Source organism: Culex quinquefasciatus, chromosome 2 (assembly GCF_015732765.1).
Source record: "Culex quinquefasciatus strain JHB chromosome 2, VPISU_Cqui_1.0_pri_paternal, whole genome shotgun sequence".
NCBI lineage: Eukaryota > Metazoa > Arthropoda > Insecta > Diptera > Culicidae > Culex > Culex quinquefasciatus.
Genome location: NC_051862.1, coordinates 122028778 through 122043634, shown reverse-complemented (window position 1 = coordinate 122043634; position 14857 = coordinate 122028778). Strand labels below are relative to the sequence as shown.

At 38.2% G+C, this 14857-nt stretch overlaps 1 protein-coding gene across 3 annotated transcripts in view; it reads right to left on the bottom strand.

Moving 5' to 3' along the window:
- The window catches only part of LOC6034145 (dual oxidase maturation factor 1), an 81288-nt gene extending 67261 nt beyond the window's left edge, over window positions 1–14027 (bottom strand). For all 3 annotated transcript variants that reach the window (XM_038254344.1, XM_038254343.1, XM_038254345.1), the window contains exons 1-2: window positions 13811–14027; window positions 1980–2479 (exon numbers count right to left, since the gene is read on the bottom strand). The gene's annotated coding sequence lies outside the window, so the exon portion shown is untranslated. The remainder of the gene's footprint in view (window positions 1–1979; window positions 2480–13810) is intronic.
- Window positions 14028–14857: the final 830 nt, after the last annotated feature.

The window sequence follows — 14857 nt, the reverse complement described above, 5'->3', positions numbered from 1 at the left end:
GGACGACTATGAAATATTTCAGAGAAATGTTTCACATTTTTGGTTAACTCGTAGTTTTTTTTTGTTGCCCAATGGGCATTGAGTTAAGTTCACTGCGACCACCTGAGAAGGCTATCTTTTGTGATGTACCCTGGTTACTGTCCATACTACAAATTACTCGTATCCATTGGATCGGAAGACGAGGGGTTATTTTGCAGACATGGTTTATCCCAATTCGGCGCAATACAGTCGATGAACTGTATGACCTTCTTGGGATGGGTGTGGTGCCATACATCGTACGGCGTAAGAAGTTGCGATCCAAGGAACCGCAGCCTTCGAGACACAAGTGCTCCGCAGAAGCAGAGTAAATGTGCCGAGCTTTCCAGCTCAGTTAAACAAAAACGACAGAGGTTGTTAGGCCACCTGCCGATTTTGTGCAGGTGATATCTGGCAGGACAATGTCCTGTTAGAAGCCCTGCGAGTATTCGTAGTTCCCTACGGTTTAAGCCAAGAAGTTTCCTGGCAATTGAAGGACTTGGAGTGATAAAAGTTTTAGCTTGTCTCAATCCTCGCATCTCGCCCCAGATTGAAGCGATTTGCAATTGTCCCCAATTAGTTATTTCTTGCTTCACGGCACTTTTTGAGATTCCAAGTTGCATTGTTAATTTGATTTTGGTTAACCACGGTAACTTTTCTTGAACTAATTTGTTGACGTCGAACTGTCAAAAATTGATCGCTGTGGATATTTTTCTACCAAAGTTTTTTGTGTGATCAATGTGGTAAATGCTTTTGTGGATTTTTGACAGTTCGAAATATTTCAAGAAAATTTACCGCGGTTAACCGAAATCAAAATAACATTGCTACTAATATTTTTATTTTATTTCATTGTTTCAATGCCAAAACCAGCGCTGAAACAAATTTGAAACGAAAGTTGATGTTAGAATTCATAAAATAACACACTTTTGACAATTATTATACGAACTTATATCCTATTAATTGATAAAACAAGAAGAGGTGTCCGGGAATTTTCATGTCTTCAAGTTTTCTAGTCTTAATGTCTTCAAGTCTCAATGTCTTCTCCTAGTTTTCTCGTCCACAAGTCGTCATGACTTCTTGTATTATATTATTTAATTCTAAAATCTTCAATCCACCTCGATTTGAGTCTCCAAGTCTTTAAGCCTTCTGGTTTACAGGTCTGTTAGTTTTCAGATCTTGAAGAGAGTGATAATACAATCACAATCACAAATAAAGGTCCGATAAGTTCATCAAGATCATTGCCAAAACATGCGGAACACAAAACGTCACCCCACAGATCAACAACCTTGCACCCCCATTCACCCTCAAAACAACAAAACTTCCACTTGTTCAAGTCACCAAAATCCAACGTTTTATGCCGGGAGACTTGAACGCACGCCACAGCGACGAACGTGCGGGCAGCAACAGCAACAGTTGATGGATATCTCCAAAACAGGCAGCCGCAGCCCAAACCAGCAGGGAGACAGACACCCCTCAGCTGCCAAAGCCCCATTCATGTGGGGGCCTTATAATAATTCATGCAACGGTGACGACGACGATGACGACAACGACAACGACGTCGCCAGCTAGGTATCTCAGCATCAGAAACACATCCGGGTTCACCGCAATGACGACGTTCAAGTCGATTCGGTTGGCGAGTTGCTCTGTTTCTTGTTTACTTATCGTTTTATTTGAGTATTTTGGAGGAGTTTTAAGTTGGAGTTCTGAACTTGGAATAATTTAGTAAGAACCGTATTTAAAAGTTTCGTTTATCTTTCTTCTTCGACCATTTAAACAGACTTTATGCAATATTGAGAGAAACCTAGAAAATTCAGTAACCTAGTTTCATTTTCAGTAAGCTCATCAAATTGAAAGTTATCCACGCCTATTGCTTATTACTGATAGGCTTGCAAAAAGTAGTGCAACACACCAACACAAAAGCAATTTAAAACGATCAAAAATCACCGAAAAGCTCTCACACTTACCGTTTCCAATGCAATCTCACACAGTCGGTCTGATCTCTAAGCTGTGTTGTGGATGCTGCCTGCTCCGACTATTTGTTGTCGTAATTCCTCCTCAACGGAGATGCTCTTTTTTCTGTTGCAACTTTTTTTTCACCGTGACACACTCACACAATCACAGTTCACACGATTCTTCCTCACTTGCAGCAACAATTGCGATAACTCCCCCCTCGGTTGTAGCAGTAGTGGTAGGACAGGTATATTACTTCACTCTAACAAAAAACACCACACACAAACAACACTCCGACGAAAGACGAAAAAAAAACTTTGCTTATTATTTAATCAAGCTCTTCGGTTAGTTGTTTCGTTTGTGTGTAAAACTGCTTCTATCCGGCGGCGCCCAACGCGGTTGGTTGAGGTTCAAGTTGTTGGCACTGATGCTGACGATGATGAACTCCTGCTTCGGCCGAACTGCACAAAATATTTTGCGGAACGACGACGACGCACTGGGAACAAGTTGAATGCTGTGTAGAACGAGCAGAGAATTAATGATGAGTTTTTCGACTTTACTACGTGTTGGAAGTCTTTTGAGCGAGAGGAATCGAAACGGTTCTGCGGTTTAACGTATTTTGACGAAGAACTTTGTCTTACTCCACTAACTGTAGACCCTGAAGATCCTCTGTAATTTCTATTAGCAGTAAGTAAAATGTACCGTCAACTGGGGTGAATCGGGACACATGGGGTGAATTGGAACAGCTGTTTTAACAATGTTGTAGCCTAATATTTTGATATTTTTGAGTGGTTTCGGGTGCACCAGATTCAAAGCAACAAATTGTGTACACCCATTTACAAATTCCCAATTACAAGCCCCAATTCGTCCAGATGACGGTAATTACAAAATACAACTAGGTCCTAACCAGGTCCCAGTAAGGACTTAATAAAATTAATGTTATGAAGAAAGAAAAAAAACCTTTTCTTAGGGTTCTAAACGAAGTAGCAATGTTTTAGCCCAATATTTTGGTATTTATGAGTGATTTGTATTAGACCAGATTCAGAGCAACAAAATGTGTGCATTCATTTCCAAATTTGAAGCGTTTAAGTGCTCTTAAACGTGCTGTCCCTATTCAGATTGAAGTCCCGATTCGCCCCAGTTGACGGTATCTAAATTTCTTCGTCATGATGGTTATCCTTGTAGAATTAACAATGCACTTTTTAGTTATTGAACATATTTTTGAATTTCAAACAGAAAGTGCGATGCTAAAAACATTTTGATATGTTGTTGATTGAAAACATTGTATGCTACTTTTTTTGGCAAAAGAAAAAAAATCATGCTCAACTTTCAATATTTTGAAGCAAGCAGATATGCTACTACTGAAAATTTTGCAAAATACCAATGAATTTATGGAAATATTTTTTTCTAAGGTTTTATGTCTTTTTCCGAACTGTGGTCCAAAAATTCAAAATTTGCTAAAAGCCTTCAAGTGTTCCAATTGAAGAAGGGGGGGGGGGCAAAAGCTTGAGAATAATTTGCAATGGCCTAATTGGTTTCAGATAAAATTAAAAAAAGTGCGGACAAAATCCAAGTTGCTGTGCAAGGATCAATATGACTTCATATACTTTTTAAGTTCATATTTTCTCTAAATTTATGCATGTCTTTCAAAAAATACTTTTTAGAACATTTATTTTTTTTTTTTTACAAGTTTTCAAATAATACAATAATTTATGGCAAATTAAGAACATTTTTTTGAATTAATTTTTTTTTTGAATTAAATATACTTTATTGAATCTTTCTTATAATAATTACATTTGGTTTACATAATAAGTGGTCAGCTGTGGCTCTTCAGCTTTAGTTTGCTTTTCGTGATTTAAACACTGTTCATTTTCTTAACTTTAAAAGTATATGATTTATCATTTTTGTAACACTAGGTACAATGAGGAAAAAAATGTTAAGAAAACATAACCTAACCTAAAACTAACTTAAACTTACAATAAACTAAACCAATCCTTGAATCAAGGGGTATTCAGATATAGCACATTTTTCCCTGAATTTCAAACATTTTTCTTGAATCTTCTGATCCAACATTTTAACTTCTGCTAATTCATGAACCTCACTTGATCTTGTCCAGCCAGGAACATTCAAAACCATTTTGAGTACCTTGTTTTGGACACGCTGGAGCTTCAATTTATGAGTTCTAGCGCAACACTCCCAAACAGGTACTGCATACTCAATAACGGGGTAAATTATTTGTTTGTAAACTGCTAGCTTATTTTTCAAAGATAACTTTGATTTTCTGTTAATTAAAGGATACAAACACCTGATGAGAATGCTGCACTTGTTCAATATTTTGTCAACATGCTGTCGAAACAAAAGTTTCGAGTCAAGTATGAGACCTAAATAGACAACTTCCTTTGACCAGGGTATCGAAACATCATTCATTTTAATCAAAACATCATCCTTTGGGACAAATCGGGCCGATTTGGAAAGTGGAAAAATGATGGTTTGAGTTTTGGCTGCATTTATGCGAATTTTCCAGTCGCCAAAGTATTCGGAAAGAACGTCAAGACCCTTCTGAAGACGGCCAACTAAATATCTGGTTATTTTACCCTTATAAATAACGGCAGTGTCATCAGCAAAAAGTGACAACACACCATTACCAGGAAGAGTAGGCAAATCAGATGTAAAAATATTGTACAGAAGTGGGCCAAGAATACTTCCTTGGGGAACCCCAGCATCAATGTTGAATAATCCAGAAGCAATCCCATTCAGAAAAACCTTGAACGATCTCTCCGAAAGATAGTGCTGGATAATTTTGATAAGATACATTGGAAAACCGTATAAATACAGTTTATGTATCAAACCATCATGCCAAACATTGTCAAAAGCCTTCTCAACATCCAACAAAGCCATAGCAGTTGATTTAGACTCAAGCTTGTTCTGCTTGATGATTTTAGTTACTCTCGTAAGCTGATGAGCAGTATTATGCCCTTTCGGAAGCCAAACTGCTCATTCAAAATTATATTATTATCGTTGGTAAAATCCAAAAGCCTTGAATAGATGACCTTCTCAAAGAGTTTGGACAGACTACTCAAAAGACTAATGGGACGATAACTTGTTGGCGATGTTGGATCTTTTGAGGCTTCAAAATTGGTATGACTTTGCCCAGTTTCCAATTGGTAGGGAAGTAACCAAGTTGCAAACATTTATTGAAAATATTGGCTAGATGTTGAAAGAACTGATCACTCTGTTTTTTCAACACTAGATTAAAATGTTATCAAAGCCTGGAGCTTTCATATTTTTCATTTGTTTAACTGCAACTTTGACTTCCTCACCAGAAACATGGGAATCTGCAGGAAATTCAAAGGTAGAGTTATTAATTGTTGAAATACTATTGGCAACTGATGTTTCTTTACGGCTGGTCATGGAAGCGCCAAGATTATGTGAACTAACAAAATGAAGCCCAAGTGCATTTGCCTTTTCCTCGGATGTAATCAAAGGAGAATCCTCAACAATAAGAGGAGGAATAGGCTTTGGTTTGTTTTTAAGAACTTTTGAAAGTTTCCAAAATGGTTTTGAATAATTCCCAAGCTGGCTTACATGTTTTGAAAATTCTTGATTTCTGATATTGTCAAGTCGGTCTTGTATGATTTTGTTCAAATTGTTCACTGAAATCTTTTGTCATAGTCCCCAGTCCGTTGATATTGTCTCCTATAAACATTCCTAAGTCTAATCAAGTGTTTAGTATCTACGTCAATATCAGTTACCTTAAAATTAACAGGAACCTCCCGAACGTTGGCAGCCTCTGCTTGGTTGATAGCCTGCTGGATCACCTCCAGCGAACGATCAATATCAGCAGAAGTTTCCGGGTGTTGATCATAGTCGATGTTGCTGTCTACCACTTGCTGAAACTGCTGCCAGTCAACGTTGTGGTAATCTTTCCGGGTTGGTTGCCGCTGCGGAGTAACGGAAGCTCCAACCTCCACAACCACCGGATAGTGATCAGAACTCAACTCTTCAAACACCTCAGGATGAGCCACGTTCTCAGCCATATTGGTAATGAAGAAGTCGATGATTGAGTGATTCCCAGACCGAGCCACCCTCGTTGGACGATCTGGACTCACAACGTTGTAGTATCCGTTTTGCAGATCGTTGTGCAGAATCACTCCGTTCCGATTCCTCCTGCTGTTGCCCCAAACTTCATGCTTCGCGTTGAGGTCACCAGCGATGATGTACTTTGCGCTCCGCCGTGTCAGCTTCTGGATATCGCTCTTCAGTTTTGCTGCTGAACCATCTCTGGAATTCACCTGACGTGGGCAGTATGCAGCAATGAAGAGTACTGGGCCAACCGAAGTGGGAATTTCCACCCCAACGGCCTCGATGATGTCCAGCTTAAAGTGTGGCAGCCGGCGTGGCTTGAGATCACGATGAACAGCGACAAGCACACCTCCTCCTCCAGAGGTGGTCCTATCGAGCTGCGTCGCGATCTTGTAGTTTTGCAGATAAACTTTTTCACCGGGCTTCAGATGAGTTTCCGTGATGGCAGCTACGTCGATCTCCTTCTCGCGAAGAAAATCCACCAGCTCTAAATTCTTCCTCCTAATGGAGCAAGCGTTCCAATTCAGCAGCTTGAGGGACCTACGATCCATACTGGATGACGAACGAGGTCAGCACTTCAATCTGCTGGGTCTTGGTTTTGCATCCACGCAGTGCAGCGGACATCTGTTTGAAAATATTGAGGAGTTCGGTTGAGGTGTAAAGATCATTACCATTTTCCTCAACTGCTGGTTCTTGGGTTGGTCTTGGCTCCTGGCTGAAGCCCGGTGGTGGCGGTCTCGGCTCCTGGCTGGAACCCGGCCGTGGATGATTCATCTCAGCTCTCTTCCTGGGATCCAACGGCAACGGTGCCAAGTTCGGGACCTGGCGTCGCGGTTGAAGAGGTGGAAAATTTTGCTCCACCAGGGCTGGAGGAGTTCTACGACGCTGAGGCTGATTCTTCGTCGATGCTTGCTGCCGAATTTTCACGAACTCAGCTCTCTTGGGGCACTTTCGGTCGGTTGACGAGTGCTCACCGTTGCAGTTGAGGCACTTCACCAGCGAATCTTGGATGCACTGGGATGTGATGTGCGCATCGGTACCACATTTGGCGCAACGACGCTTCAGGTGGCAGTTCTTACCTCCGTGCCCGAAGCCCAGGCAGTTGAAGCATTGTGTGACGTCACGATGCACTGGTCGGTATCGCTCCCACGACACGATAATGTTGAAAACCGCTCGAATTGCCTTCAGCTCAGGAAGCGTCGTCGATCCCTTAGCCAAATGCAGCAGGTAGAGCTGGTCACGGTACTTGATGTCTTTGTTGCGTCGGCTCATTTTGTGCACGGCCAACACATCCAGTTTCAAAACTTTTAGCTCGGCAGCTAATTCCTCCACTGGCATGTCGTACAGACCTCTGACGACGATTTTGTACGGCTTATCCATGACGACATCATGGGTAAAGTACTCCGCCTCGTTTTCGGTCAAGTAATCCTTGACCAGTTGATAGTGCTGCCTGGATTGCACCAGCACCTTAAATCCGTCCTGACACAGACGAATGTTGCCTAGGACTTTCCCAGACTTGATGAGTTCAACCAGCCCCGCTCGAAAGTCGATCGTTGCTGCTGATTGCCGCACATAAAAAGGAGGCAGTTTCTCCTTTCGCTGTTTCACTTCATTCTCCTTTGCTTCCGCTACCTGGTCCTCGTCAGGCAGTCCAGCGAACTTGTTGTTCTTCAATAGCTGCTCCTCGTGCGACGAAGAGTTCTCCTCCTCCTCATCCATCGGTACAGTACCGTCGCTCTTTTTCGTCTTTTTGCTGTTCGATGTCACTTCCAAAAGCACCTTCCTCTTGGAAATCCCCGGTTTTTGGCCATCAGTTGAGGCCTCAACCTTCCTTTTGGAAATTCCCACTTTTTTGCCTGCTTGAGCCGCAGGTAGGGCAATATTGCCGGCGTTTTGCGCCGGGACGCGACGAGTCATGTTGATTCAGACAACCTTCACCAACGAATGCTCGGATAACAATGAGAACATTTTTTTTAAATATTGTTCATTACAATATTCTTCGATGTGCAGATAATTGATTGCAAATTTACAGCAAAATTTCTTGAATCCGCAAAATTCTAAAAGAATGTTAAAGATTGTTATTCAAAACTGCAGTATAAGAAAATTTTGAAAAAAATAGCTATATTATTTTTTAAACCTTGTAAAACTAATTAAAATATGCATGAACAAATGCTTATAACAAAAGATTAATGAGAAAAAGATTTTGTATATCTTGATTATAAGTGAAGGTTTTTCGTCAATTGGTTTCAAATACAATACACATGGATAGAAATCCTGTAAGCAAATCCGGTAACTTTGTGTTGTCGATTATCAATAAATGTAAAAAAGCTCTAAATGAAATTTGCCTGAATTTTGTTGCAAAGATTCTCTTTTGCTGAAATTTATGAAAATAAACAACATTTTGTTTTGCTGATTTTACTTTTAGGATTTGCTTCGTATAAGAGATATTTTAGCAAAATCATTTTCAAAAATCTCAGTAAAATTTAAATAGCTGAATCATAATTTAGCTGACGAATATTCTGCATAATTTCAAATCATTTAACCAATATTTTTTTAAATATATAATATGTGTGAAGGGTTTTATTTGTATCTGAAACAACTGCTTACTTTTAAGACACTTTTCTGTGTATAATTAAGCTTAGGGAGCGTTTTTTATTACATTACGCAAAATTTGAGATTTTTCGATTTCGATTTTTTAACCGTGATTAATCACTAGCCCTAATCATTACAAACATATGACGAAATCCAGTAGGCAATCTGTTGAAAGTATCGTTTTCAAGCAAAGCGAAAAATACCAACATTGTACAAAAATATACAAAATAACTCTGTCAATTTCTCACAAAACCATAATCTTTTTGCATGAATTGAAAGCTTAAACATTCAACTATGTTTGGCTGATAAGGGTATTTCATCAGATAAACTCTTCGAATCATGCCAAGCGTTTTAAAAAAATATTTTAAACCGGCATTTTTGAAATGTTGGGGGTAATTTGATCCCCCTTTCAACATTTTGAAGAAATCTTAAGGAAAATGTTTTTTATTCATCCAAACTTTTAACTTTCTATGAGTTGCAGCAATTTCACATTAAACCTGTACGTTTGTGTTCAAAATATAACAAGTTTAGCATGCAAAATATTTAAAAACTTAAAATTTTCTTTTTAAGACCAAAATTGAGCATGTTTACAAAAGCTGGTAATTTTTGCTTACAAAATTTTTGAAAAATGCAGTAGGTTATGTACAACTATACTAAAGGAAACTATGTACGAAAACCCAGCCCAATTATTTAATCTTGAGGCTGATTCCAGTGACTGTAAAAATGCAGGGATCAAGTCTCCCTAAACGCACATTTTTAAACAATTGATTGTAAAAATAGTATGACGATAAATTTAACGTCAAATACGTAAGGGTTTTGGAGTTGATAAGTTTATCAAACAATTCATGTGTAAACAATATTTTTTCGAATAATTTTTGAGTGTTTTCTATACTTAAAAAATCTCTTGGAAGTTTTTTGGAGCACTTTTTAGAAAAATGTGTGTAACTCTATCTAAACATTTTTTATTTTTTTCTTTGTTTTCTGCAATGAGTTTTAGTCAATTTCGCACAACTTTCTAGAACAAAGCTAATTGTTTTACCCACATGCTGACGAGATACAGGCTTGGGATCAAGTGTCCCCGGGGATCAAGTCTCCCCACTCTCCCCTAATCAACTTACAGCTGAGATAGAGTGATGCATCATGGAAAGTTCAAAAAAGTATCTATTAGATAAAGTAAAAATAAATTGGTCTTAGCAAGTCGTTGTATATGTGTATGTGAAATTTTACTTATTAAATAATAAATTTCTGTTAAAGCAAGCGTAGAAACGATTTTAATTAAGCATGTAAATTTCACTTCTTTGTACTGTTTTGCTTCAATTTTGAATTCTCTTTTAAGACAAGTTGATTTACCAAATTTTCGATTTTTGCTTTTTGGGTGTTGGATCCGCATTTAGTTAGGGTTATTCAAAAGGAACCCAAAAAACAGAAAAAAAGAAAGATTTTTTTTGTTATCTTAAAAAAAAACAAGGATAAAAAAATGTTAGTAAGTTATGTTCAACTGGTTTTCAAAAAACTACTTCATCGAATAATGCTTGTTGTGATAATTGTTCACCAGTTTGTCCCCATTTCCATCACATTTTCCCGTGCCTTTCTCCGGTTTTCCTCATTCAGTACTAGTTTCTTCTCCCACAATAGTAAAACAAACACCAAACCACATGCCCCGTTTGTTCACGTGCGCGCGCCACCAATTATTCGCTGCTCGTCACATTTACGTAACACAAACTCTCTATGCATGTGCTCTGCGCTAATTCTGGTGGTTCCAACAACAACAACAACAACACACAAAACTCGTCTCGTCTCTTCACATCGTCTGCAGCAAATTGCGATTGCATCAACACTTTTCTCTCTTTCGCGTCTTTGCCCGTCACAACACTCTTCTCTTCTTCTCTTCTTATCTGCAGCCAGCAGCACTTTAACTCTTTTCACTTTCTTTCGCGACTCTCTCACTCTTCACGCGCACGTGTGTTCCTCTCTTTTTCTTCTCCGCTCTTCTTTCTCTCGCCGTTCGTTCCGCTGCACCACGCACGCTCGCGTGTCTCTTCTTCTGTGCTGCTGTGTTTGCCGGCACATTTTCACCCCCTTTTTCCTTCAGTGTTGTTGTTGCTGTTGCTTCTGTTTCTGGTTTCTGTGCAGTTGTGTGTGTGTGTGTTGTTGTTGTTACTTCATCGCGATCACGCGGAGGAGCAGCGCTTTAAAGTTGCGCCTTTGGCGAAAGAAATGGCTCTCACTTTCTACCGCGAGCCGCCGCAGGCTGCTAGGGCACTTGGGCAAGGCACAGATAAGCGGACTTGGAATGTTGGAAAAATACAACAATTACTTTTTTACCGCTGTTTTGTGTTTGTTATTTGTCGATCTTAATTTAACTTGTCAGCATAAACAAAAAATAATTCAAGGATTCTTATTAAAATCATTTTTCAAGATTTCAACTTTAATTTGGATTTATATCATCAAAATCTTAGCAGTTTCGATAGTGTTATTTTGATAAAAAATAATTTCGAAGATGGTTGATTTTTAAAAGTATGAAAATATTCTTATTTTTTTAAACTTCAAGTACGCCCACAGATTTGGTGATTTTGCATTAAAGTTTATGTCCCTTAACTCTGGCCAAAGTCGAGGGGCGGGGTGCTGTTCTTTGAATTGAAGTTCAAAAAAAATAAATAATAATAAATAAAATTATTTTAGTTGATTGATTAGGCATCTGTTTCCATAAAATTTTGAAGTTTTTGGAAAAAATATTTTATATAAATTTAAAATATATCTTTGCCTCTTGATTTTTCGGGCCGATTTTGAAGGGTGACCTTTGAAAAATATTGGCAACGTGCTTATAGGAAGCATGAAAGATTTGATATGTTCACAAAAGACTCAATTGGCCCCTAAAATGAGGCTTAGATTGCTGATATTATTGTTTACAGCGATAATGCTTATTTTTCTGAGTACAACGACCCTTAGTACGACCACAAAGAGTTTAAAATGGATTTTTAAATCAATTTTGAAAAATTAATCTAACCTTCTTGACAGAAAAGTTGCTACTTGACGGCTCGTTCCAAGGGTACCATATTTGATCCATCGAAAAAATGTTGTCTTGTCAATATTTTTTTGCATTAAAATGAAAAAAAAAGATCAGAAATGGGTTTTAATCGTGTTTTTTACAGTTGTACAAAACAGTTGTTAACACATTTTTGCTTATACTTAGAACTTTAGCACACCAAATTTCCATTTGCAAAAAAAAAAAAAAAATAAATAAAGGAAAGATACCCAAGGGTAAAATGGGTGTTAATACTTGAAAAGTCAGCATTTCTGTCAAAATTAATCCTTTTCAGAATTTCATTTAAATTATATCTTTTGCTCCAAAATTTGCAAAATAAGTTAAGTTTAAAAATATTCAAGAATGTAGGCATTTTTAAATGTATTCTTGCAATTGATATGAAAACATTAGTTTACCATTTTATCTCCATTTTTTTGTTAGTAATCATCAATCTTTAATGTTTCAAATTATGATTCACATGACCATTCTAATGTTATTCCTAAACATATTTCATAACTGGTCCAGCTTAGCAGCAACTCAGCAACCTAATGATTTTTAAATTAACTCAAATGTGCAAATAATGATTCTGCACGCAGGCGAAAACATATTTTTTACCCCAGATTTGCAAAAAGTCCTTATTTGGTTTTGCTGAATATCTTTCGTCTGAAAGAGAAAAAAAGTTAATTTAATTTCATGTGTTTAGTGTCAGAAAGAGAAAAGAGAAAAAAATGATAATATTTTTTTTCGATTTCCAACAAACACCAACAAACCCAAGTGTAATTTTAAGAATGTTAAAAATAGTATAAGAGTATAAATTTAAACGAGAAACAGATGAGTAGTGTGTCAAAAAGAGAAAAAGGGGCATTTTAATTAGAGTGTAATATTTATTTCAGACTTTTCAACACTATGTACGTGCAAATAAATAAGAATAATGTTTTTACTCACATTTGATAAAATTAATTCTCGCTTTCTTTTCCGAAAGGTCATATGTAAATAGGAAAACCATGGCGCATTGGTTGTTTTGAAAAAGTAATCTAGAATCAATAATTTACAACAAATTTAATAAAAACAATTTTTTCACATCATCTCATTCATCCGTAGATTTCGCTTTTGTGAAAAATGCGCGAAATAGAACAAAGTACGGCAAAATGATTTCGATCAGATTTTGTAAAGATTTTGTCAAATTTGAGTCTACTCAGCAATCAACTGGTATTGAATTTTTTGTAAGTTTTTAACACTGTATCATAGCGTTTTCTACATTTTAGTAGATAAGAGAAATTTGAACTGAACTCTCTCTGAATAAGTTATAATTTTGACAACCTTCTATTCAATTGAGTTCGTCAGAATTCGAGTGATTTTTTTTGAATTTTCAAATTAGGTGTCATCCATAAAGTATATCACGCTCTAGGAGGGGGGGGGGGGGTCTGAGAAAGTGTGACATTGCTTGTTATAAGTATAGGAAAAACGTGACAAAGGGGGAAGGGATTTACGGCTGATTTTAGCGTAACGTACTGTATGGATGAATCCTCAGCGTAGTCTTTAATTTTGAAACTTATTTCTGTGTTAGATTTGTTTGGATGAAATTTAATAGAAAATAACTGATATTTTGTAGACCTCTCAGCATCAATTATTGAGTTTTTTTATCTTATAAAAATTAAAGTATCTTTTCTTTTCAAAAAACACTATGAAATCGCAATTTTTCTTCTATTTGTCTCTGATCAACGCTTGTTTTCGTTTGGGGTGTGCACGGAAAGAAGCAGCGGAAAGTGAGATTGTGAGATGAACCGGGGAAGAAGGGTGGCGAAGGAAAGAAAATAAATAAGAGTTAGGTAATGGCGATGGATTCGCGCGCGCGCCCGTGCACACACGCTGCTGCTATTACTTCACTATTACATCGCGTGGGGCCTCGGCACTGGGGCAGTAGTTTTAGGGACATTTGGAAATTCACTGGGGCGTTGAGCAACCAATTTCACGCCAAACAGACTGTCCGACTGTGTATGATGGTATGATTCAGTGGCGACCACCACGGTGGAGCACATCTCCATTTTGGTTGGTCTGCTGTGCAATACTATGGCAGACGTTTCGATTCCTATTGTTCTCGACTCATCACGATCATTTTGTAAAACTAATTTGAATAGCACTCACAAACTTCTTCCCTCACTCCAGCACGTTTCACCCTGAAAATCCCGAACCGCTTTTCTTTAAAAAAAAATCCCAAAAACAGTCTTCCCGATCGGACCGATCCCGGATTCCCACCTCCAAAGTCCTCAATATCCGGAACGAAAATAAAAACGCGGTCGCGGAACAACACCGAATTCGCTACCGACACGTACGAATGTTCTTTGTAAACTGATCGAACACACAAAAGAGAGCGCCGCGCTGAGCTGCTTTGTATGGTGAGTTGAGCTGAGCGGGACGACGACGACGACGACGATCGGATCGCGATCCTCTGCTACTCATACTCTGACGACGACGACGACGATCAAAAGGGGGCTTCTATTGCGACGACGAACGAGATTCAAAACAGAGTGTCGACGACTACGTCAGAGTGGATCAGTATGCGGAAAAACAGAGACTCGACTTCTCGGGCTAAGCAAACTCCCCGCGGCGGCGAGTACATACTACAACTCTTGGATACTGGTTTTGGTGTGTTGTGGCATTACGGAGTTGTTACGGCGAATGGAAGGATCGAGAGATACCGTCGGAGACATACGACACGGGCCTAGCGCGTGGTTGTTATGGTGGTGTGGGTGCGGTGGTGGTTGTTTAAGGATCACATTTGATTTTGACTTTTTTAATGTTATTATCCGAAAAGGAATATTCCTAACTTTGTTAACAAACATAAAATTGTAAATGATCTGATGTTTAAAGCAACTCACATAGACAATTTACTTGACCGAAACGAAAGATTAAACACTAAGTCAAATTAAGTGTATTCAATGCATGCATATATTGGCTATGATTAGTCATAATGCCTTTTACGACCGTAGCCATTTTCGCTTAACCTGCAGAGGAAAAGATTTTCTTTATTAAAAAAACAAGCGTCCACATAGAACATTTTGAAAGAACGCCATTCAATGGAAACGCATGGTACTTTTAAGATTTTCAGAACACATTCATGGCTGGAATCTTTGGACACAAAGAAATGTACATTTTTGCCTTCCTCACTGAGGTAAGGCTATAATCCTGCTC